Raw genomic sequence first — 24,623 nt, 5'->3', positions numbered from 1 at the left:
TCTTATTTGATCGGAGTCACTTGGGGTTGAAACAATAAGTAACAACTTGCAAAGTTCTATCAATCACATGATAAAGATATAATTTTTTTCTGTCATAAAGATAGTATTCAATTTATTAGATACTCCCACTTCAGTTATTTTAGTTAACCATTGTATATTTGTGAAATTTTAGCCTGGATTCAGGTGCATATGAACTATTTTTTATTTATAATGTGAAGAAAAATAAAACCTTAACAGGATTCAGCAAATATCACCATTTACCTGATTTTGTCTTTAAATTGAAGCATAGTTGATGTAAAATGTTACATGAATTTTGGGAGTACAAATTAATGATTCAATAATTCTATAAATTACGATGTGTTCTCAAGTGTAGCTACCATCTATCACCGTATATCACTGTTACAGTACCATTGAATATATTCCCTACTCTGTACATTTCATGGCCATAACTAATTTATTTCTTAGGTAAAAAAGTGTAGCTCCTGCTCCCCTTCCCCTGTTTTGCCCAACCCCCCACCATACTTCCTTCTGGTAACCACCAGTTCCTTATATTTATGGGTCTGTTTCTGTTTTTCTTTTTTCTGTTCTTTTGTGTGTGTGTATATGTGTGTGTGTGTGTATGTATTTGTTTTGCTTTAGATTCCACATTTAAGTGAAATCATATGGTATTTATTTATATCTGGCTTATTTCACTTAGCAAAATACCCTCTAGGTCCATCCATATTTTCACAAATGGCAAGATTTCATTTTGTGTGGCTGTGTATAATCTGGTGTGTGTTATTTTGTGTGTGTGTGTGTGTGTGTGTGTGTAGATAGTAGATCTATCTATATAAAACATCTTCTCTATCCATTTATTTACCAATGGACACTAAGTTTGCTTCCATATCTTGGCTATGGTAAGTAATGCTACAGTAAACATAGGGGTACGTATATATTTTCAAATTAGTATTTCTGTTTTCTTTGATTAAATACCCAATAGTGGAATTGCTGGGTCATATGGCATTTCTATTCTTAAGTTTTTGAGAAACTTCCATACTGTTTTCCACAGTGGTTGCAACAGTTAACCTTCCCACCAACAGTACATGAGGACTCTCTTTTGTCTACATTCTCACCTGCATTTGTTATTTATTGTCTTTTTGGTAGCCTTCAGGTGTAAGATGATATCTCATTGTGGATTTGATTGGTATTTCCCTAATAGTGATGTTGAACATCTTTTCATGTGTCTATTTGCCATCTGTATGTTATCTTTGAAAAAATATCTGTTCAGGTTCTCTGCCGATTTTTAATTAGATGATGACAATGATGATACAATGATGATGATTTTTTAGTTTTCAGTTGTAAAAGTTCTTTATATATTTTGGATGTTAACCTTATCAAATATATTCTTAGCAAATATCTTCTCCCATTCACTAGATTGGTTGCCTCTTTGTTTTGTTGACGGATTTTTTCTCTGCGCAAAAGCTTTTTATTTTTGTGTAGTCCCAGTAGTTTATATTGCTTTTGTTTCCTTGTCTTATGAGACCTATCTTGAAAAATGTTGTAAGCTCAATGTCTAAGAGACTGCCTATATTTTCTTGAAGGAGTTTTATAGTTTCAGGTCTTATATTTAGATGTTTAATCCATTTTGAGTTTATTTTTGTGTCTAGTGTAAGACAGTGATTCAGTTTCATTCTTTTGTATGTGGTTGTCCAGTTTCCCCAGCACCATTTATTGAAGAACCTTTCTTTTCCCCATTGTATATCCTTGCCGTTGTTATTGTTATTGTTGTTGTTGTTGTTGAAGACTAACTGACCTAATAAGCATGGGTGTATTCCTGAGCAATCTGTCCTGTTTTATTGATCTATGTGTCTATTTTTGTGCCAGTACCATACTGTTTTGATTATTATAGCTGTGTAGTATATTTTGTAATCTAGGATTCTGATACCTCCAACTTTATTCTTTTTTATTAAGATTGCTTTATCTATTTGGGGTCTTTTATACTTCCATTTAAATTTAAGGATTATTTGTTTTAGTTCTGCTAAAAATGCTATTGGTATTTTTATAGGGATTGCATTGAATTCTGTAGATTGCTTTCGATAGTATGGACATTTTAACAGTATTGATTCTTCCAGTGCATCTTCCATTTGATGATAGAAAATTATTATATTTAAGCTATGGGAATATCAGATTTATTCAAGTATTTATTTTTCAGTGAGTATTAATATCATGTAGGAGTCAGATTGTGTAAGAAAAAGAACTAAAACTAAATAAGTGGATAAAACATTTTTCTTATTTCCACAAAGTTGACAATATAAGTATATAGATAAAATGTAAGTATAATAAAGGTGAAAAAAAGATCTGGTAAAGATTTAAATTAAAGAGGTACTCATGGAGTTGAGGGGAAATGAAGATAGGTATAGAAAGCACTTGAGATAATGCATAATAAAACCTAAAACTTGGAAAATTAATGTGAATTAACTAGCCAAAAAATAATAAAAAATGATCTAACAGGAACAATCCAGGCAACAAAGATCTTTAAGTCAAGAAAAAACATTACAAGCACTGATATAAATTGGTGCTAGTTTATAAAGTCTGAGAAAAGAATGATATTGCAGAAGTAATTAGATCATATTTTTAACACATGTAAATAAATTTAGTTTTAGGTTTATAATAATACATAATACAGTTTTAGGTACATAAGAATAATATATGTTTGCTTGTCTGCTGTTTGTTTACGTCAACCTGGAAGACACAATGTTGAAATCCATATTTTTAGAACAATCCTCTGTGATGATGTATCAGTTGGATTAGAGCCATTCAGAAAAGTCCTAGACATAGATTATGGGTTTAGATATTTGTAATATACACATGGACTGACAGTTAATTTTGTTATAGTACCATACAACGATATCCTTATGGTTTTCACCAACAAAGGTATATATATAAGCCTCAACTTTAAATTTACATTCTTTGAGCTGGCTGTGGATTTATTCTCAATTATGGCTTAGGATCAGGCTACAGTCAACTGCAGGTCTGTCTGTGTTTTCTTCAATGTGAGATCTAGGCTGAAGTTGCAGCCCACTTGTGTGTGTGTGTGTGTGTGTGTGTGTGTGTGTGTGTGTGTGTGTGTGTGTCTGTGGCCACGTCTGTGGCCAACGAGTTCTCTTAACTTACTGAGCCACCCAGGTGCCCCCAGAGTATGTATATTTTGATCCACCTGAGAAGGTAGCTCCTTTGGACTGTCACAGACAGCACTAATTGCTGACTATGAAAACTGTGAATAGTGGCAGAAGATAAATAACCACAATAGAAACTTAAGCAGAGAAGTATTTGTCCTTTTAAATTTTCTTTCTGCTAGACCTAAGGCACTAGAAGAGCCATATCTAGAAGAGGGAAAAAAAGAGGCATCTCAGAGCCTAATTAAATCTCTCCTAACTTTAGGGGCCCCTAGGTGGCAGTTTGTGAGTTCAAGCCTCATATTGGGCTCTGCACTCATGGTGAGGAGCCTGCTTGGGATTTTGTCTCTCCTTCTCTCTTCCCCTCCCCTGCTTGTGTGTGTGTTTTCTTTCTCTCTAAATAAATAAATAAATAATAAATAAATAAATAAATAAATAAATAAATAAATATGTAAGTCTCTCCCAACTTTATACCATGGAGGAAAGTAACTTTTAAAATTCAGTATAAAAATTTTAAGCTGGAGTGAGTGTTTTAATAATTTAAAGTAAATCGGGCGCCTGGGGGGCTCCGTCAGTTGAGCGACTGACTTCAGCTCAGGTCATGATCTCACGGTTTGTGAGTTCAAGCCCTGAGTTCGGCTCTGTGCTGACAGCTCCGAGCCGGAAGCCTGCTTCGGATTCTGTGTCTCCCCTTCTCTCTTCCCGTCCCACACTCATGCTCTATCTCAGAAATAAATAAACATTATAAAAATTTAAAAAGAAAAATAAAGTAAATGTAAATGTATTGGAATATTCTACAAATACCATTAAGAATGGAAAAGAAAAGTTTATGGAATGCAGTTGAAAATAGCACAGAATAATGATTTTATATTTACGACCCCACTGCTCAGTAGCAGTTATGTTTGCAACCGTATAGGCCTTTGATAATAGACCTTCATATCAGGGACATTGAGGAGCTATGACCAAGAGAACTCCAATGTTCCTCCATTTGAGAGACAAAAGTTAAATAGCTTTCCTAGGACATCTGTTCTACGGGTAGGAGATGCAGGGCCCTGCAGATCCATGAAGAAACTTTAACCATTTTAGGTAACACCAAAGCAGGCAAATATTAGTACTATGTGTTTTTGACAAGAGCACATGATGATCTCAAATACAAAATTATCAGAGAAGTCTGATCATGCCAAACCACAACAGGTAAAACCAGGTTCTAATGACCTGTTTTTCATCTTAGTTGAGGAGGATAGGGTTTATCCTTTTGGTATGTTATGTCTTTGGAACAAGTATAAAAGATAATTCAAAATACTAAAGTAATCTTTATTAGCCTTATTAAGGAACGTCTGTGGCCAACGAGTTCTCAAAGATGTAGTATTTGACTAAATTGGAAATCTCCAAGACTCTTGAGGGAAAACAGAAATGTACAAGGTGATATTTTGTGCCATGCTCTTAGACCTGAGGTTAGAAGTTATTCAAATTTTCATCCCCAAATTAGGGTAAAATCTTTATACTACTTTCAGATTGCTCTTGGTTAGGAAAAAAAAAATATGTCACTTTCAAATAAATTTTCATTGGAATTTACAGAAGAAATAAGATGTGCTGAAGAGACTTACTGTATTAGTGGAAGATAAAAGGATTATAAGTACCACTTTAGCAAAGCTAGGAGAGGAATATGCAACTTTGCACTAGAGGATAAGTGGGATAACATTAGATTATATTTAATATAATTAGGTTAATGACCTTATGAGGGATCAGTCATAAATATTAAAGCTCAAAATATTAGATGAATGATTATACATTTTAGATCATGAACTCACATTGAAATATACTTGGAATATATAAATACACAATCATATTTTATGATATCTATAGTTTTATGCCATTGTTTTGAATTTTCTGTAAAAGGCCCATGGATGATTTTTGTAGCTAGTAAAGTCCTTTGGTGGCAATATTATTTTTAAAAAGTATAATAAGTGTTTTAGTCAATTATTAAGAAGTTATTCTGGGCATGCCTGAGTGGCTCAGTCGGTTAAGCATCTGACTTCAGCTCAGGTCATGATTTCACAGTTCGTGAGTTCAAGCCCCGAGTGGGGCTCTGTGCTGAGAGTGCAGAGCCTGGAGCCTGCGTCAGATTCTGTGTCTCCCTCTCTCTCTCTTCCCCTCCTCTGCTCACACTCTTTCTCCCTCTCAAAAATAAACATTAATTTTTTTTAAAAAAGAAACTATTCTGAGTACTGAAATAAAAAGTCTTTAAAGCATAAAGTGAAAAGATAATTGTCAAAATACTGTCTCTTAAAATTTCAGAAATAACATTTTCTCAGCATACAATAAACATTAAAAATTAGAGCATCCTACAAATATTAAGGGACATTGCAAAGAATCTGTAACCTTCTGACTATTAAATGTACTTTTGGCATTGCCAAATCCTTATTAATTAGTTAATTAATTGCATTTACCTCTATAGTATTCAGATGGGGTAGGTCACAGTTGAATATCATAGGTAAAAAAGCTCTCTATGTGACTAGCACTTATACAGAAGAAATGATTTAATGAAAAAAAAAATATAACCTCTGGGCATGAAGCATTTTCCACAAGAAAATACATGGGATGCAATTATTCTCTGGTACCAGGCCTGAAAAGAACCGACAGCTAGACATTAGTGTTGTAATTGTAGTTCAGAATCTTTCAATGAAGATGGTTGATTAAGTTGCTTTAAATTAGAGGTGTTCGAATCATGCAATATGCTTTATTCATTTATTGCCATAGGGATCAGCGCACTTGGGAAAAGAAATCTAGGTTAGGCATTCAGTAGCCAAATTAAATCTCTACCAAATTTAGTGAACTTGTTGTTTGACTGATAGCATGCAAAGAGCTCAGGAAATAAATCTAAATTTTAGGCTTGTGATGCCATGGTCTGAAATTACTTGATTCGCCATAGAAAGAATTAATTCCATATTTGATTTGAGTAAGATTATTTTAATAAGATGTTCTTTCTTGGATATTGAGCTAACTGAAAAATCTTCTGAGATAGACATTCAAACATTGTTTATACCCTAGAATGGGCATTTATTTTACGTTTTTAATATTTCATTATAAGTATTTCTTCTCTTAATTTGATTTTTATCCCAGGTTTATTGAGATATAATTCAGACAATACAATTCATGCAATTTAAGTATACAGAGTATGGATTTTGATGTTCAGAGATAGATTTGTAACCATCTTTACAGTGAAGATATAAACATTTACATCTTTCCAAAAAAATCTCGTGTATGCTGCTTTGCATTCAGTCCTCTCCCCCAACTCTGAAACCTGGAAAGCACTGATACGTTTTTTGTCTCTATCAGTTTGTGTTTTCTTGAATTTAAAACAAATAGAATCATATAAACCATATGCTTTTGATTTTTATTCCTTTAGCATACCTTAATGTTTGAGATATTTACCTGTATTCTTGCATAAGTTAATAATTTATTAATTGTTGTATTAGTGAGTAGTATTCCAAACTACAGATATGCCACAGTTGGTCACAATCTGTTGACCCAGTGATGGACATTAGGTTATTTCCAGTTTTTGTTTATTATGAAGAAAGGTGCTATGAACAACTTTGTATTTTTAGTGTTCGTATATAGTTTATTTCTCTTGGTTTATTACACAGGATTGTGATTACTGAGTTATATTACTGATTTATATGCACATTTTACTTTATTAGACACTGCCAACCTGTTTTCCAAGGTGATTGTATATTTTTCATTCCCATCAGCAACGTATAAGAACTCCAGCTGTATCATATAATCACCAATATGTGATATTTCAGGCTTCTTAATTTCAGCCACTCTAGTGCAAAAGTAACAGTATCTCATTGTGATTTAAATGCTCATGTTAACAACTAATGATTTTGACAAATGTTTTTTCATGTGCTTATTGTCCATCCATATATTGAAATGTCAGTTCAATTTTTGCCATTTTTCAAAGATTTTTATTTTTTTTACTAATTTTTTAAGGTTCTTTATATATTCTGTGTGCAAACACTTCACCTTATATATAAAAACAATTCCCCCACCCCCAATATGTACTTACATTTTCATTGGCTTCTCTATGTCTTTCGGAGAGTAATGGAGTTGTTAATTTTGATAAAGTCTGTTACAACAGTTTTGCTTCTTTATAACCCATGCTTTTTGTGCCCTCTTTTATTAATCTTTGCCTCAAACAAGGTAACAAATATTTTCCTTTGTTCTGTTATGAAAATATTATAATTTCAGTTCTGTTTTGATCTCTATTGTGTGATGTTAGTTTCATTATTTTAAAAATACAACTATCCAATTGTTCTAGCACTTTGTGTTAAAAAGACCATAGTTTAATCCATTGAATTGATGATTTATAACATTAACTAGCCAATAAATATTGATCTGTATTTGAATTCTTTTAGTTTCATTTTTCTACATGGCTATTCCAATGTCAATGCTACTCTCTTGACTATCCTAATTTAATAATTAGGCTAAAAATAAGATCTTCCAAATTATCTAGTCTTGAACTCTATTTTTTTGATACTGTAAACACGTTGTTTTCCATATAAATTTTAGAAAATCCCTTGTATATTTCTTCAAAATACCTGGTAGGGTTTTGATCAAAACTGCTTTATCTATATCAAAACTTTGGAAGAGTTACAATCTTAGCAATATTGAATCTTCCAAGCCATAAATATAAATATCTTCATTAATTTAGTTCTTTGCTGATTTCCACCAGCATTTCTTTTTAATTTACAGTGTAGAAGTCTTACATATTTTTCTGTTAAATTTATCCCAAAATATTTAAATTTGAAATTTGAAGTTTTTTTATAACTAATTTCTTTAAAGAACTGAACTCATTAGGTGGGGAATCTGACCTACATGATATAAGAATATTTAAATATTTATCCATGTAGTGTGCGTATTTTTCTTGCTACATAAATTTTAATTAGTTTTGTTAAAAAGTGTTGCTTTGGGGCACCTGAGTGGCATAGTGGGTTAAGCATCTGACTTTGGATCAGGTCATGATCTTGAAGTTCATGAGCATGAACCCTGCTTCAGGTGAGCACGAGCCCTGCTTCTCTCTCTCTCTCTCTCCCTCCCTCCCTCTCCCTCTCCCTCTCCCTCTCCCTCTCCCTCTCCATCTCCCTCTCTCTCTCTCTCTCTCTTTCCCTGCCCTTCATGGGATTCTCTCTCTCTCTGCCCTTGCTCACTTGCACCCTCTCTCTCTCTCTTTCTCCAAAAAAAATGTGTTGCACTTGACCACACTGAAGATGCAGTATAGCGTATGGTATATTTGTAGTATTCCTTTGCTAATTCTAAAATTCTACCTAATTCGTGAAAAATTTAGAATTTTGAAATACTTGATATAAAGAGAATTGGATAGATAAAGGACTGTGGGGGAAAACTGGAAATATAAAGTCAAGTTTATTGACACTGATTTTCCCCCCAGATTTCATAGATTAATTGAAGCCAACCCATTGAGTAGAAACTTGATACTTGCGAACTACTTACAAATCAATGATTAAAGGACTGTTAAATAGTCCTGGAACATTCAGTTGTTGTCATGCAACAAAATTAATAGTAGACTTGTGCATTGTATCATCTATATAAATAAAAAGTTTTAAAAGTATTAAATTTTTATAATGTTTGCCAGAAAATATTAGACAATAATATAATCTTGATGTTTTGTAAGGATTGCTTAAATAAGACACCAAACTATGTATCTCAAGGTCTTTTCATAAAGCAAGGTTGAAATGTTACTCTTAGATCCTTCCTTGTCAATTCCCACAATGTTCACTTGCTCTTAGAAATAGAACCATCCTGGGGCGCCTGGGTGGCTCAGTTGGTTAAGCGTCCGACTTCAGACTTCAGCTCAGGTCATGATCTCATGGTTTGTGGATCCGAGCCCCGCATTAGGCTCTGTTCTGACAGCTCAGAACCTGGAGACTTCTTTGGATTCTGTGTCTCCCTTTCTCTATGCTCCTCCCCTGCTCATGCTCTGTCTCTCTCTCTCTCTCTCCTTCAAAAATAAATAAGCATTCAAAAAAATTAAAAAAAAAAAGACATAGAACTATCCTATAAGGGCAAAACAAAACATTTTATTCCCACATCTTTCAACTCCATAGCTCTTTCATATATTTAAAGGGCCTGAAACATTTCCTGAGCTCTGTTGCCTGATCTCTGCAACAGTATATCTACACTGGGGATATTTGGGAGGTCTGAAACCAGTCTCTGATTTTCACAGGCTGCTATAAAGGAAACATGAATTCATTACCTTTATAGAAGCTTTTTCCTTATTACTTTCAGAAAGGACAGCAAAGGTTAAACCGATTAGTCAATAGAGATACGTATAAGTTACACATAAGAGAGAAGGCCTGTATCTCTTCTGGAAGACTCTGGTCAGGGCTATGCACTTTATTGCTTTTATTCTCACATTGTCCCTTTATCTCTGAATCCCACTCCAAGGGCAATTGAAAATATGTGTGTGCATTTGTGATGGTCACAAACATTGAGGGGCATTTTTACTTTTAAAAACAGTGAAGAGTTGGTTCACTAGAATATCATTAGTTCCCCCAGAAAGAAACGCTACTGAGATGGGTTGTTAGGAGTTTATGTTTTTCAAAGGTCACAGAGGTACAATTAATGGCCATAGGAGATAAAATTTTAAATCATATATCTTCCATTTTCTTTTCATGCTTCATAAATGTATGTATAAATGTCTTACTGGCATCCATTAATCTTCATATTATTTACTCTGGCCTACTATAAAAGTATTTTTAAAAATGAAATAAAGAATTTTTTTAGTTTTATTGAGATATAATTGATAGATAGCACTTTATATGTTTAAAGTATACAGCATAATTACCAGCAAACATTTATAAGGAATGATTACCTCAGTAATTTAGTTAGCATTGATCACTTCATATACTTACTTTCTTTTTCTTGAAATGAGAAATGTTATGGTTTATTTACTTAGCAGTGTTTAAATATACCATTCAGGAGTGTTAACAATAAACAACATGTTGTGTGTTACATCGCCAGTACTTATGTTATAACTGGTGGTTTGTACCTTCTAACCAATTTCCTCCAATTTCCCACTCCCTCATCTCTGGTAACCACAAAAATCATCTCTTTTTCTATGAATTTGGGTATTTTTTGTTTGTTTTTTATTTGTTTTGTTTTAGATTCTGCATATAAGTGGGATGATATAGTATTTGTATTTCTCTGACTTATTTCAAATAGTATACTGTCCTCATAAATGTCAATGTTTCCTATGTTGTCATAAATGTCAGTGTTTCCTCATTTTTTTATGGCTGAATAAAATGTACACATCCCATGTGTACATATATAGGAACAGTTTGTTTCCTATGTGTCTTTGGCTATTGTAAATAATGCTGCTATAAGTATCGGGGTGCATGTATCTCTTTGACATAGTGTTTTCCTTTCCTTCAAATATATTCCCCAGAAGTGGAATTGCTGGGTAATATGATAGTTTTATTTTTAATATTTTGAGGATTTACCATAATGGATGTACCAGTTAGCAATCCTACCAACAGTGCACAAGGGTTCTCTTTTCTCCATATTCTCACCAGCTTTTTTTATAATCTGGTCTTCTCAATAACTGTCCTCCTAACAGTTGTGAGATAATATCTCATTTTTGTTTTCGATTTGCATTCCCTTTATGATTGGTGATAATGCACATCTTTTCATATACCTGTTGGCTATTCATATATCTCCCTTGGAAAAATGCCTATTTTCGTCCTTTGTTGATTTTTAATCAGAATATTTTTTTTCTTATTGACACATATGCGTTTCTTAAATTTTTTAAATGTTTATTTATTTTTGAGAGAGAGAGAGACAGAACCCAAGCGGGGGAAGGGCAGAGAGAGAGGGAGACACAGAATCTGAAGCAGGCTCCAGGCTGTCAGCACAGAGCCTCACTCAGGACTCAAACTCATGAACGCTGAGAGCATGACCTGAGCCAAACTCAGACATTTAACCTACTGAACCAACCAGGTGCCCCGAGAGTATGAGTTCTTATATCATTGCCAAAACATAGATCCAGGAACTTTTTTCCTAGGTATTCTTCTAGGAGTTTTATTGTTTCAGGTCTTATATTTAAATTTTTAATCCATTTTTGAGTTCATTTTTTTCTTTTTGAGTGGTGAAGGATAGAGGTCTGGTTTCATTCTTTTACATATGCATAACCAGTTTTCAAAGCAAAATGTATTGAAGAATCTGTCTTTTCTCTACTGAGTATTCTTGGCTCCCTTGTCAAATATTAGGTAACTATATATGCTTGGATTTTTTTTTTCTGGGCTCTCAGTTCTGTTCTATTTGTCTATTTGTCTGTTTTTATGCCAATGCCACATTTTCTTGATTCCTATAGCTTTATAATATAGCTTGAAATAGAAAATATGATGTTTCTAGCTTTGCTCTTAGGATTTCTTTGGCTATTCATGGTCTTTTGTGGTTCTGTATAAATTTTAGGGTTGTTTTTGTACTTGTGTAAATAAATGTCATTGGAATCTTGTTAGGGATTGCATTGAATCTGTAGATTGCTTTGGTAGTATGGACATTTTAACAATGTTTATTCTCTCATGCCATGGACACAGTGTATCTTGCCATTTATTTGTGTCTTAATTTCTCTCACCAATATATTGTAGTTTTCAGAGTGGAGATCTTTCACCTCCGTAGTTAAATTTATAGCTAAATAATTTAGAGTTTTGATGCTATTGTAAATGGGATTTTTAAAAATTTATTTTCCAAATAATTTTTTGTATTGTGTAGAAACACTACTGATTTTTGTGTTAATTTTGTATCATGAAACTTTACTGAATATGTTGATTATATCTAACAGTTTTTTGGGGGAGTCTTTAGGGTTTTCTATATATAAAATGATATCATTTGAAAATAGAAGCATTTTTACTTTTTTCTTTCCAGTTCTGATGCCTTTTATTTTTCTAGCCTGAGTACTCTAGGTAGGACTCCAGTACTATGTTGAAGTGGTAAGAATGGGTACCTTTATCTTATTTCTGACATTAGAGGCAAAGTTTCGTAGCTTTTACCACTGAGTATGATGTTAGCTATGTGATTATCATATTTAACCTTTATTATATTGAGGAATGTCCCCTGTGTTAAAAATTCATCAATTTTCAAGAGGTTTATCATGAACAGATATTGCATTTGGTCAGTTGCTTTTTCTGAATCTATCAAAATGATCATGTAATTTTTTTTCTTTCATCCTGTTAATGTGATGTTTCACATTGATTTGTGTTGTTGAAATGCTCTTGCATTCTGGAATAAATCCAACTTGATCATGGTGAATAACCTTTGTAATGTTCTGTTGAATTTGGTTTGCTAGTATTTTATTAGGAATTTTTGCATCTGTAGTCATTAGTGATATTGTTCTGTAGTTTTCTGGTAATGTCATTTTCTGGCTTAGTATTAGGGTAGTGCTGGCCTCATAAAATGATTTTAGTAGTGTTTCTTCCTCTTCGATTTTTTTAGAGTAGTTTAAGAAGGATGGGCATTAATTTTCCTTTAGATGTTTGGTAAAATTCACCAGTGAAATCATCTGGTCATGAACTTTTCTTTATAGAGGAGATTTTTGATTACTGATTCAGTCTCCTTATTAGCAATTACTCTGTTCAACTTTTTAATTTCTTCCTAATTAAGTCTTTGTAGATGATATGCTTCTAAGAAAGTTTCTCTTTCTTCTAGGTTATCCAGGCTGTTGGCTTACATTTGTTCATAGTAACCTCTTACAAATTACTGTATTTGTGGTATCAGTTATAATGTCCCCTCTTTCATTTATAATTAGTGGAAATTGATCCTCTCCCTTTTTTCTTGGTTAGTCTAGCTAAAGTTTTATCAATTTTGTCTTTTCAAAGAACCAACTCTTAATTTGGTAGCTCCATTGTTTTCCTGTTCTTTATTTATTTCTGCTCTAACCTTTATTAAAATTTTTTAAATGTTTATTTATTTGAGAGAGAGAGAGAGAGTGCATGAGCATGAGCAGGTGAGGGGATAGAGAGAGAGACACACACACAGAACCCAAAGCAAGCTCCAGGCTCCAGCTGTCAGCACAGAGCCAGAGGCACGGCTCGAATTCACTAACCATGAGATCATGATCTGAGCCAAAGTCAGACTTTTAACCGACTGAGCCACCCAGATGCCCCTGCTCTAATCTTTATTATATACTTCCTCCTGCTAACAACCTAATCTGGATGTTTATTGCTATGATTCTCCTCTTAGAATTGCTTTTGTTGCATCCTGTAAGTTTTGGTATGTTGCCATTTTTGTTTTTCTTAAGATGATTTTTTATCTTTCTTTTAATTTCTTCTTTAATCCATTGATGATCCAGGAGATTTCCATATATTCCTAAGTTTTCAAGTTTTCTTCCTGTTATTGATCTCTAGTTTCATACAATAGTGATATGATTTAAATCCTCTTGAATTTGCTAAGACTTGTTTGTGGCCTAACATGGTCTAGCCTAACTAAAAAAAAAAAAAATGTTTAGTGTGTGCTTGAGAAGAATGTTTATTCTGTGGTTGGATAGAATGTTCTGTATATGTCTGGTAATTCCATTTGGTCTATAGTGTTGTTCAAATCTGTTCTTTATTTATTCTCTCTCTGGAATGATGAGTCAGTTGTTGAGAGTGAGATTTTAAAGCCCCCAAACTATTATTGTTTTACTATTATTTTCTCCATTTAGCTCTGTTAGGTTTTTGTTTGCTTTTAAATATGAAATTTATTGTCAAGTTGGTTTCCATCCAACACCCAGTACTCATCCCAACAGGTGCCCTCCTCAATACCCATCACCCACCCTCCCCGCCCTCCCACCCCCCAACAACCCTCAGTTTGTTCTTAGTTTTTAAGAGTCTCTTATGTTTTGGCTCCCTCCCTCTCTAACCTTTTTTTTTCCTTCCCCTCCCCCATGGTCTTCTGTTAAGTGTCTCAGGATCCACATAAGAGTGAAAACATATGGTATCTGTCTTTCTCTGTATGACTTATTTCACTTAGCATAACACTCTCCAGTTCCATCCACGTTGCTACAAAAGGCCATATTTCATTCTTTCTCATTGCCATGTAGTATTCCATTATGTATATAAACCACAATTTCTGTACCCATTCATCAGTTGATGGACATTTAGGCTCTTTCCATTATTTGGCTATTGTTGAAAGTGCTGCTATAAACATTAGCTCTGTTAGTTTTTGCTTCATGTATTTAGATGCTGTGATGTGGGGCATATAAATATTTACAATATGTATAGCTTTTTATATATTTGTTGTGGGGAGGTGGTCATTGAGATGACATGACTACTAGTTGGCCCATGGGCTAGTCCTGTGTAACTGGGGGCTCTCCACCCTCTTTTCTATGCTTGGAGTGTACATTCTTCTTGCCTTCCCCATTCCAAGAAGTTACCCCAAGTATACAGCTTTGACATAGAAAGTGTTGAGTCTATTGGGATGGTTGATATGACTGAACCCATTAAGACCTCTGTATAAACTTTTAAAGTTTGGTAGTCATACACAGAAATCTACTTGTCTTGTGGCCACTGAAGACAAGTCTCATATGTAAGTTTCCTTCCTTAGTAAATCTGCCACCTACGAATCTTTTTTTCACTTTGTCCATGCCTTCCATATATGGGGGCCTTTTTCAGATTATACCTGCGAAGTTTTCAAGGATGTTGAAAACTAACATGATTGACCCCTTTATCATTACATAATGACTTATTTTTTATTTTTTACCATTTTGAGTTTAAGGTCTATTTCACTTTTTTGTTGTTGCTGTTGTCACCATATGCTTGAAATGTCTTATTTCATCCCTTTACTCTCAGTCTGGGTGTGTCTTTAAGGCTAAAGTAGGTAGCATATTGTTGGATTAAAAAAAGTCTATTCATCCATTCTATGTTTTTGATTGAATAATCTGTTTACATTTAAAGTAATTTTTGATACGTGAGGAATTATTTTTGCCATTTTTTCATAGTTTTCTATTTCTTTTGTAGATTTTTTGTTCCTTGTTTTTCATCCTGCTATCTTTTATGGGATTTTGATATCTTTTGGTACCAGTAAGCTTTTCCTCTTTATCACATTTTTGTGTAACTACTACATGTTTTCCCCTGTGGTTACCATGTGGCTTACCTAAAACATTTTAAGATATTTTAAACTAATAACAGTTTAACTTCAGTGGAATTCCTAAACTTTACACTTTCCAATCTACTTTCCCTCACTTCTTTTTTTTTAAGTAGGCTTCATGCCCAGCACAGAGCCTAACACAGGGTTTGAACTCATGACCCTGAGATCAAGGCCTGAGCTAAGATCGTGAGTCAGGTGCTTAACCTACTGAGCCATCCAGGTGCCCCTTCTAGAACTCACATTTTTTGGTTATTGATGCTATAGTTTACATATTTTTTATACTGTGTAACTAGAGATAGAAAGTGGTAGTTATTGTTACTTTTAATGTTTATTTTTTAACTTTTAAACTAGAATTATAAGTGGATTATGCACACCCAATACCATGTTACAGAGTCTAACTATATATTTACTGTTACCAGTGAGTTTTGTACTACCTTCTTGTGTTTTTAATCATGTTAATTTGTGTACTTTTACTTCCACACAAAGAACTCCCTTTAGCATTCCATATAAGACAGGTCTAGTAGTGATGAACTCTCTAAGCTTTCATTTGCTTGAAAAAGTCTTTATCTCACCTTCATTTCTGAAGGACCACTTGGCTGGATATAGAATTCTTAGTTGATTTTTTTTTCTTTTAATATTTGAATATATCAAACCATTTTTTCCAATTCTGAAAAGTTCATGTTGAGAAATACATAGATAATCTTATGAGGATTCCCCTGTATATAACTTTCCCCTTTTCTCTTGCTTTCAAATTTCAAAATTCTTTGTCTTTGAACTTGGCAAATTAATTATAATGTCTTTGGTTTAAGCCTATTGGAGCTCAACCTATTTGGAGGTCTTTAGGCCTCATGGATCTCAAAGTCTAACTCTTTCTTCAGATTTGGGAAATTTTCAGCCACTATTGCTTTAATATCATTTATATCCATTTCTTTTTCTAGTGTCAATGTGGAATTCCACAATGCAAATATTCTTTCTTTTCATTGTGTCCTATAAGCCGCACAGGATTTCCTTATTCTTTTTCAGTTTTTTTTTCCTTTTTGCTCTTTTGGCTGGATATTTCAAATGTTGTCTTTCAGGTCTTTGATTCTTTCTTCTGCAGAGTCGAGTTTGCTCTTAAAGCTCTCTAATAACATTTTCAGTTCAGTCACTATATTCTTCAGCTCTAGGATTTCTGTTTTGTTGGTTGGTTTTTCAATGGTTTCTGTTTGTTGAACTTCTCATTTTGTTTATACATTGTTTTCCTAACTTAGTTGAGTATCCATGTGTTCTTGTAGTTTACTAAACTTCTTTCAGAGAATTGTTCAGAATTCTTTGCCTGCCATTTCACAGATCTTTATTTTTTATGATCAGTTATTGGACCTTTATTAGTTTCCTTTAGTGGTATCATATTTATCTGATTTTTCACAATCCTTGATTCTTTCTTTTGATATCTATGCATTTAAGTAAGTAGTCTCCTCTTCAAGATGTTACAGGTTTGCTTAGGCAGAGACAATTCTTTACCAGTTAACTATTTGGTTTTCTGGGTGTGTCCACTGGTAAATTGGGACAGGTGGGGTTTGTTATCAGGATCTATTTTGGGGCAAGGGAACTGCCCAAGCTCTGAGATTGGAGGTTGGGAGTGTGCTACTGGCTAAAAACAGTTGGATGGGACTGCTGGCTTCATTTCCTATCCAAGTGAGACCATAGGATGGATGGACTCCACAGTTACCTGAGTTCTCTGGTAGAGACTTTTGAGATAGTTGGGACTGGGTACTATACTTAGCAGTAGGTGGGGCTAGAAATTAGCTTTTCTGCCCCAGAGGAGCAGAAGGATAAGACCCAGGGCCTGTACAGCTCAGTTTGGTGATCCAAATCAGGCAAGAAGATGCACATGAGGATAGCCACTGGATGTGCTCTTTGTTCAAGTGCCACTATAAACAGGTCTATCAGCCTCACATGGTCACAACTTCCTGTGTGCCCTGGTAAAATTCCCTAGTTAAGTGGGTCAAGGCTATATTCAGCAATGAATCGGGCTATGAAATATTCTTTTTCTGCCTCAGCTCAGTGGAAGAACCGGCTGCAAGACTGGTAAGGTTCTTTGTGGCCTTGACTCAAGCTGACCCATGCCACAATTTCCCTGGCCAAACAGAGCCACTGGCTTTAATTTGCAATCTATCAACTCTGCTTGCCCACTTCTCTGCTTGAGCTTGCTGGGATACACCACTTCCAGTCATTTCTACCAGCCTCCCTGGCCAAACAGGCCAGGAACCACACAAAGAAATAGAGAGGAATGTGATTCAGCTTCTCTGCATGCATGGTATGGGAAGGCCCACTCCAGCTACCTCCTAAAATTTTCCTGAGTAGTCTTTCCAAACAGTAGGGACCAGGAGTTATACTAACAGTATGTGGGGTTATGAATTAAACCCTTTACCTGGGCATTGCAGGGAACCCATCATGCCTGATATTGACTTTGCTCTGGGAAAGTAGTGCTGCCTGCATGTTTCTCAGCTTGAGTGTTGCTGGGCTATCCAGCTTCCAGATGTTCTCAGCAACCCTTATGGTGAGATGGTCCTATGAACTATACCTAATAACCAGTGAATCTGACTCAGCTTCCCTGTCTGGATGGTGGCAGATAAGACTCCAGAGCTGAGGAATTTTCTGGAGGACCCAAATAAGGCAGACGTGTACCTTGCCAAGTTCCCTAGCCAGACTGCGACACTGACTTGATTCTGCAGAGAATCGAAGCTGCTGGTTTCGGTTATGATTTGTGCTCTACAAGTAGGAACTAGATCTGCCAAACCCGAGTGCTATTTATTGCAAGTCCCTTCCTTCTTCTCCATCACAATCAGATTCCAAGTTTTTGAGTCCCACAGGTTTCCCCAGCTATACCTGTGGGACAAGATGAGATTAGGAAATGCACAAAATGATCCACAATAATTGTGGTGGGGAAGCTGGATGGCCCCTCTTGGCCTCTTTCCCTCCTGAAGAAACAATAGGCTCAGAGGAGATCTCTCCACATGGTGCCATGCTGGTCTGGGGGAGTGGCAATGCAGTCTGAATATAGCTGTTCTTACCTTTCCAGTGCAATCTGTCTTGTTCTGTATGGTGTAGGTGTATGGTGTAGCAGGAGCACGTTTCAGCTTCACCCCTAGTGTTCTAGGATGTTTCTCAGTGGTGTCTTATCCACAAATAGTCATTGCCTGTCCTTTTGAGGGAGAACAAAGTCAGAAACAACCTATGTTGTCGTGTGTGTGTGTGTGTGTGTGTGTGTGTGTGTGTGTAAACTTTATAGGATGACTTAAGTCTACTAATTGCAATGCTATGAATTATCTTACAGTTATTTTTTTTCAAGGATACTATTACTGTGAAAATATCCACTAAAAGTAAATTTCTTTGTTTAAATATTTTAAAATTAAAAAGGACAAATAGGTGTAAAAATGTTTGAAAAATTTAATTAGGAAAATACAAGTAGGAAATATAAAAATATAAGTAGGAAAATGTGGCATGTTTTTGCTTATTTCCAATAACTTGGTTATTATTTTTTAATTATTGTTAAAATGGTTTAACCTCTGAAGAATAAATTTGTTTTCTAAGAAAGACACAGAATGAATCTTAATTGAGAATTTAAATAATTTCTAAAAACAGGTCTTGGTGTAGAAATGTTTAACAGATTTTTAAATTGCATCTCAATATTATGTGTTATCTTGTTTAAAAGTACTTATGCCTCTTTTTGAATCTTGAGTGGTTGTATTGTGGTTCAATTCTGATGCTAATGATATTCATTTTCCAAGGTTGCTATACCAAAATACCACAATATGGGTGGCTTAAAAAACATAAATTTATTTTCTCATAGTTCTGAAGACTGGAAGCCTGAGATCAAGGTCCTGTCAGAGTTAGCTTTCTCTATGGCCTCTCCTTGGTTTTCAGTTTGCCATCCTCTTCTGTTTCTTCAAATGGTCATTTCTCTGGTGTTTAGTCTTCTTCTAAGGACATTTGTCATTTTGGGTTAGGGCACCACTCTAATGGCTTCATTTTAACTTAATAACCTCTTTCAAGATCTTCTCTCCCATCATAATTATATTCTGAGGCAATGGTGGTTGGAATTTCAACATGAATTTTGTGAGGACACAATTCAGCTCATGGCATTCCATTCTTTGGAACCCCCAAGTTCACATTTATTTTATTTGCAAAATGTGTCCCCCATACCAATAGCCCTAAGGTCTTAACCCCTTTCAGCATCAATTCTAAGTCTAAAATCTCATCTAAATATAATCTAAAGCAAGTGTAGGTGAGACTCAAGGTACAATTCATCCGGAGGCAAAGTTCTTTTCCATGAGTAAACCTGTAAATCCAGACAAGTTATATGCTTCCAAAATAAAACAATGGCACTGGCATAGGATATTTCTGTCAACAAATGGAGAAATTGGATAGAAGAAAGGAGTTTCCCCAAGCAAGTAAACAACTTAGGGCACATTTCATCAAATTTTAAAACTTGAAAATAATCCTCTTTGGCTTGATGCTCTGTTCCATGGACCCACCTTAGTGGGTGGGCCTTAGTGATGGGCCCACTTTCCTCCCACTGGGGTTACAGTGCTGCCCAAACATCCCTGAATAGGCAATCCTACTCCTCAGGCCCTGGGCAGTGGCAGCCTGTTCTCTTGAAAACAAGGTGTTTTCATTCTCTAAAACTAAGGAAGACACTTCTTGTCCCCCAGCCCTTAGTACTGCTTTTTAGGGTCATTCTTCTCTTTTCTTGAAGGATAACATGTTCATGGCCAGAGATAGCTCTAATGACTCATCTTACAGGCTTCCAGAAATCTGACAACCTTCTTCATTTTGTCTCAGCTTTATTTTCTTTAGTCCAAGCAGATAATATTTCTGCTGGTATAACTCCATCTCTTTCCCTGGCTTCAGCTGAGATGACCAATTAAACTTATGGGTAATCTCTCTATGGAGTTATTGTATAGCCATATACTCTGTGTCCTTTCCAGAGCATGTTTTCTCATTTTTTTGCAATATGCACAAGCTGAGAGTCCTTTTTGCTTAACAATTTCTTCAAGTTATTTTTCTTATGTTGTATTTTACTTTATGTCATAAGGAGAAATCAGGTCATATTTTGGACATGTTTAAAATCTCCTGTGCTAAATATCCAAGATAGTAAATCCTTCCACAAAGCACTAGAGTACAATTCAACTAAGTTCCTTGCTACTTTATAGCAAGAATCCTCTTTCCTCCAGTTTCCAATATGTTCCTCATTTTTGTCTGAGACCAGAAGCACACTTAATGTTCCTATTTCTATGGCATTCTGTTCATTATGATGTATGTATCCTTTAAGATGATACATTCTCTATACTGTGCTCTTTCTAAACTCTCAGTAGAATAATATTTAATGTCCATATTTCTACCAACATTTCCTTTAAGGCAACTTAGACTTTTCTAGCATACACCTCAAAACTCTTCCAGTCTCTGGGGCGCCTGGGTGGCTCAGTCGGTTGAGCATCCAACTTCAGCTCAGGTCATGATCTCACGGGTCCGTGGGTTCGAGCCCCGCATCGGGCTCTGGGCTGATGGCTCAGAGCCTGGAGCCTGCTTCCAATTCTGTGTCTCCCTCTCTCTGCCCCTCCTCTGTTCATGCTCTGTCTCTCTCTGCCTCAAAAATAAATAAACATTAAAAAAAAAAAAAAACTCTTCCAGTCTCTACCCATCACACATTTCCAAACGCACTGCTATATTTTGAGTCTTTATTACAACAGCAACCCATTTATGATACCAAAATCTGTTCTGTCAGCCTAAGCTATCATAACCACATGCCACAGGGCTAGTTAACTTAAACAACAAGTTTAAATTCTCACAGTTCTGAATTCTGGAGGTGCAAGGTCAAGATGCCAGTGGGGTTGATATCTGGTGGTTCTCTCTCCTCATCTTGCAGATAGTGCCGTCTCATTGTGTCCTTTACATGTCTTTCTCTGTGTACACACATGGGGGGAGGGCAAGAGAAAGAGAGAAAGAGATAGTGAGTGCATATCCACTCTGGTATCTCTTCATTTCTTATAAGGAAATCAGTCCTATTGAATAGAAACTCACTATCATGGTTACATTTAACCTTAATTACCTCCTTAGTGACCTGTATCTAAATAGAGTCACACAGAGGTTAGCACTTCAATATATGAATTTTTGGAGGCACAATTCAGTCCACATCAGCCAGATAAAGTATTTCAAAAACAGCATTTGGCATATAATTATGTCCACAAAAATGGAAGTTGCTATTGCTGATGTTGATGGTGCTGTATGAATAAAGGTGGTGGCATTCTATTGTAAAAAGAGAAACATGAGTTAGAAATAATTATCACTAGACATTTCCACTTGCTTTTTCCATAATTTACTTTGACAGTTGACTCTCACTGAGGTGAAAAAATAAAAAATATTATTGTATTTGTTTGGTAGGCTTGCCATAACAAAATACTACACACTAGGTGACTTAAATGACAGAACTTTATTTTCTTATTTATAGAATCTAAGAGGTCCAAGTCCAGTGTTGGCAGGTTTGATTTCTCCTGAGACAACTTTCCTTCACTTGCAGATGACTGTCTTCTTGATGTGCCTTCACATGGACTGTAATCTGTGCTTATACACTCTTCATATCTCTCCAAATTTCCTCATCTTACACAGATACTAGTCACATTTTGTTAGAACCTACTTATACAGTCTCATTTAACATAAATATCTCTTTCAATGTCTAATCTGTAAATACGGTCACATTATAAGGTACTAGGGTTTAGGGATTCAGCATGAGAATTTTCAGGAGACAAAACTCAAGCCACTAAAAATTATCATATTTTATTACACTGAGTTGAAAAATAGTTACAAAATAAGACTGTATTATCTGCCTTCTTAAAACTATGTATGGATTCTTAGGCAGAAACCAAAAAAATAGCAAATCTGGCTTTCAGAAGCTTTACATTTACTTAAGGATCTCTTAGCAAGACACAGCACATTTGTAAGTAACTTCTCCAAAACTGGACATAAATGAACCATCAATGAAAATGTTAATCATAGAACAGAAGGGTGTTTGCATAAGCAGGACAGAAACTAGGTAGGAACAGTGGTTTTTCCATTCTGTATGGGGAAGTTGGAAAGATGCCATTATTATTACTAAAAATTTCAGAGATGTAAAACACACAAGGAATTGCTGAAGAAGATTTAATGATCACATTTATCAAGACACCATTTTAGGTTATATTTATGTATTTAAAAATTAACTCACTGTTATTCTTTAGTTATTGAGTTAAACCTCTCTTACCAAGAAGCAAGTCCTTATGTTTTATATTTTAAAAAAGTGGGTTCTGAAAACTATGATAGAGTTTATGCTTGGGAAGGCTTTGATCATGATAAAATTTCTCTACATAAATGATATCATTGCTTCATTTATTCACACAGTATTTATCAGGTACCTTTTGCCAGTCACTGATCTAGGCCCTTGGAACTCATTCATCAGTAAAGGAATAAAAATGTCTTCTATTTTTTTTAATGTTTATTTATATTTGAGACAGAGGGAGACAGAACATGAGTAGAGGAGGGACAGAGAGAGAGGGAGACACAGAATCTGAAACAGGCTCCAGGCTCTGAGCTGTCAGCACAGAGCCCGATGCGGGGCTCCAGCTGACAAATCATGAGATCATGACATGAGCCCAAGTCGGATGCTTAACTGACTGAGCCACCCAGGCGCCCCAAAATGTCTTCTATTTTTGAAGATGTTGCATTGTATCTTGGAAAGAGTACAACACAAATTAACATAAGAGGTAATATAAGAAATATGTTAAAAGCTGAAAAGTGCAGGTTAAGAGAGATGGGGAATGATCAATGGAAAAGTGGGTAAGGGATAAATGGCAATATAAAATTTTGTAGTCAGGAGAAGCTACCCTGAAATGTATGAGTGAGAACTTAAATTAGGATAAGTGAACAAAGAGATTTAGAGAAAAACAACCCTAAAATGAGAGTATATTCAGCTTCCTGAAAATCCTGAAGTCCATCAACCAGGAATAAGATGTTGTACATACACATGGAATAAGAATTTGACCTCAAAATGTTTCAACATTATACTGGACCAGAGATTAAAAGCATGACTCTCTCAGTGCATCTACCTTCATTTTTAATTTTGAATAAGCAAAGGCTAGAGCAAGAAAATCAACCATCATCACTTGTGTTTTGGCAAAGACTCAAAGGTAGAGTAGAAAGCTTTACAGTAGGAAACAGAAGGAAAGCTTCAGTTATTTTGATTGGAGATTGTTGGCATGAAAAAGTTGTAGAAAGGCAAACTCTATGAAGGGCAGCCCATGTAATTTGGTTTTATGTGCATATTTGATTGCTTTGGTAGAAGTAGGACAGAAATTGGAAAAACTTTGTAATCAATCACATCCTGGCCATTTGAGGCCAATTATTTCAGGGGTTATTGTTTGGCTTCCTGGATTGTTATTTGAGATAGCAGTCTAAACTCCTAGGCTGAATTCCTGGGGTGTTCACTGTAGCTAAACAAGGGTGGTATCTGGGGAGTTTACCATAGGTTGTTGGTCAGGGTACTGTTTTTTATATAAAGTATGGCCATTGTCTGTTTGTAATTTCCCAAGCCTTCAATCCTTTCTTAATTGGGCCTTTGCTACACTCCCTGATGGGAATCCACTGGAGTCAGTATCCTTATGCCTTTATGTCTGATAATGGCAGCCACACCAAGAATACCAAGGTCCAAGTCAACCATCATCTCATAGACTATGTGTCCCTTATTCTTTTCTCATTATTTCCCCTTTTATAGCTTCTTCCCCACCTCCCATTTCTATTACACTCTGTAATTTATGATTCATTATCAGCAAAACCCTAAATATTTTTAGTTTTTCTCCATATATTTCTTTCATTCTTACTTTCTTGCACTAATAAAAACCCGACTTTCCCCTAAGGACACTAATTCTCCTCAAACCCTCTCAAGTGGCAACTCTAAGTAGCTCCTTTGAAACCAGTTTTTCTCCCTCATGGGAAAACACACACACAAGCTTAATTTTGAATCTAATAGAATCAGATCATTGCCTACTAATTCTTGTTGTTGCAGTCATCCATTAACCCTTGCATATTTCCCCCTTTTTCATGATTTTCATTCCTAGATCAATCTACTCTCTCCAGCACTACTACTATCTTAATTCTTGGTGTGTTAGGAACATAGTAGACATGTGTATGATGCATCTAAAGTCCAGCCTTTCCATACCTTGGAATTCCTTTCTTCTAAAAGTCTTGTACTTGAATCTTTCTCAGTCCCTTACTTGCAGATACATCATAACCAATACATTGTCAGTATTAATCACA

This window comes from Panthera tigris, chromosome C2, assembly GCF_018350195.1.
Source record: "Panthera tigris isolate Pti1 chromosome C2, P.tigris_Pti1_mat1.1, whole genome shotgun sequence".
Lineage (NCBI taxonomy): Eukaryota > Metazoa > Chordata > Mammalia > Carnivora > Felidae > Panthera > Panthera tigris.
Note: the sequence above shows the minus strand (reverse complement) of the source record.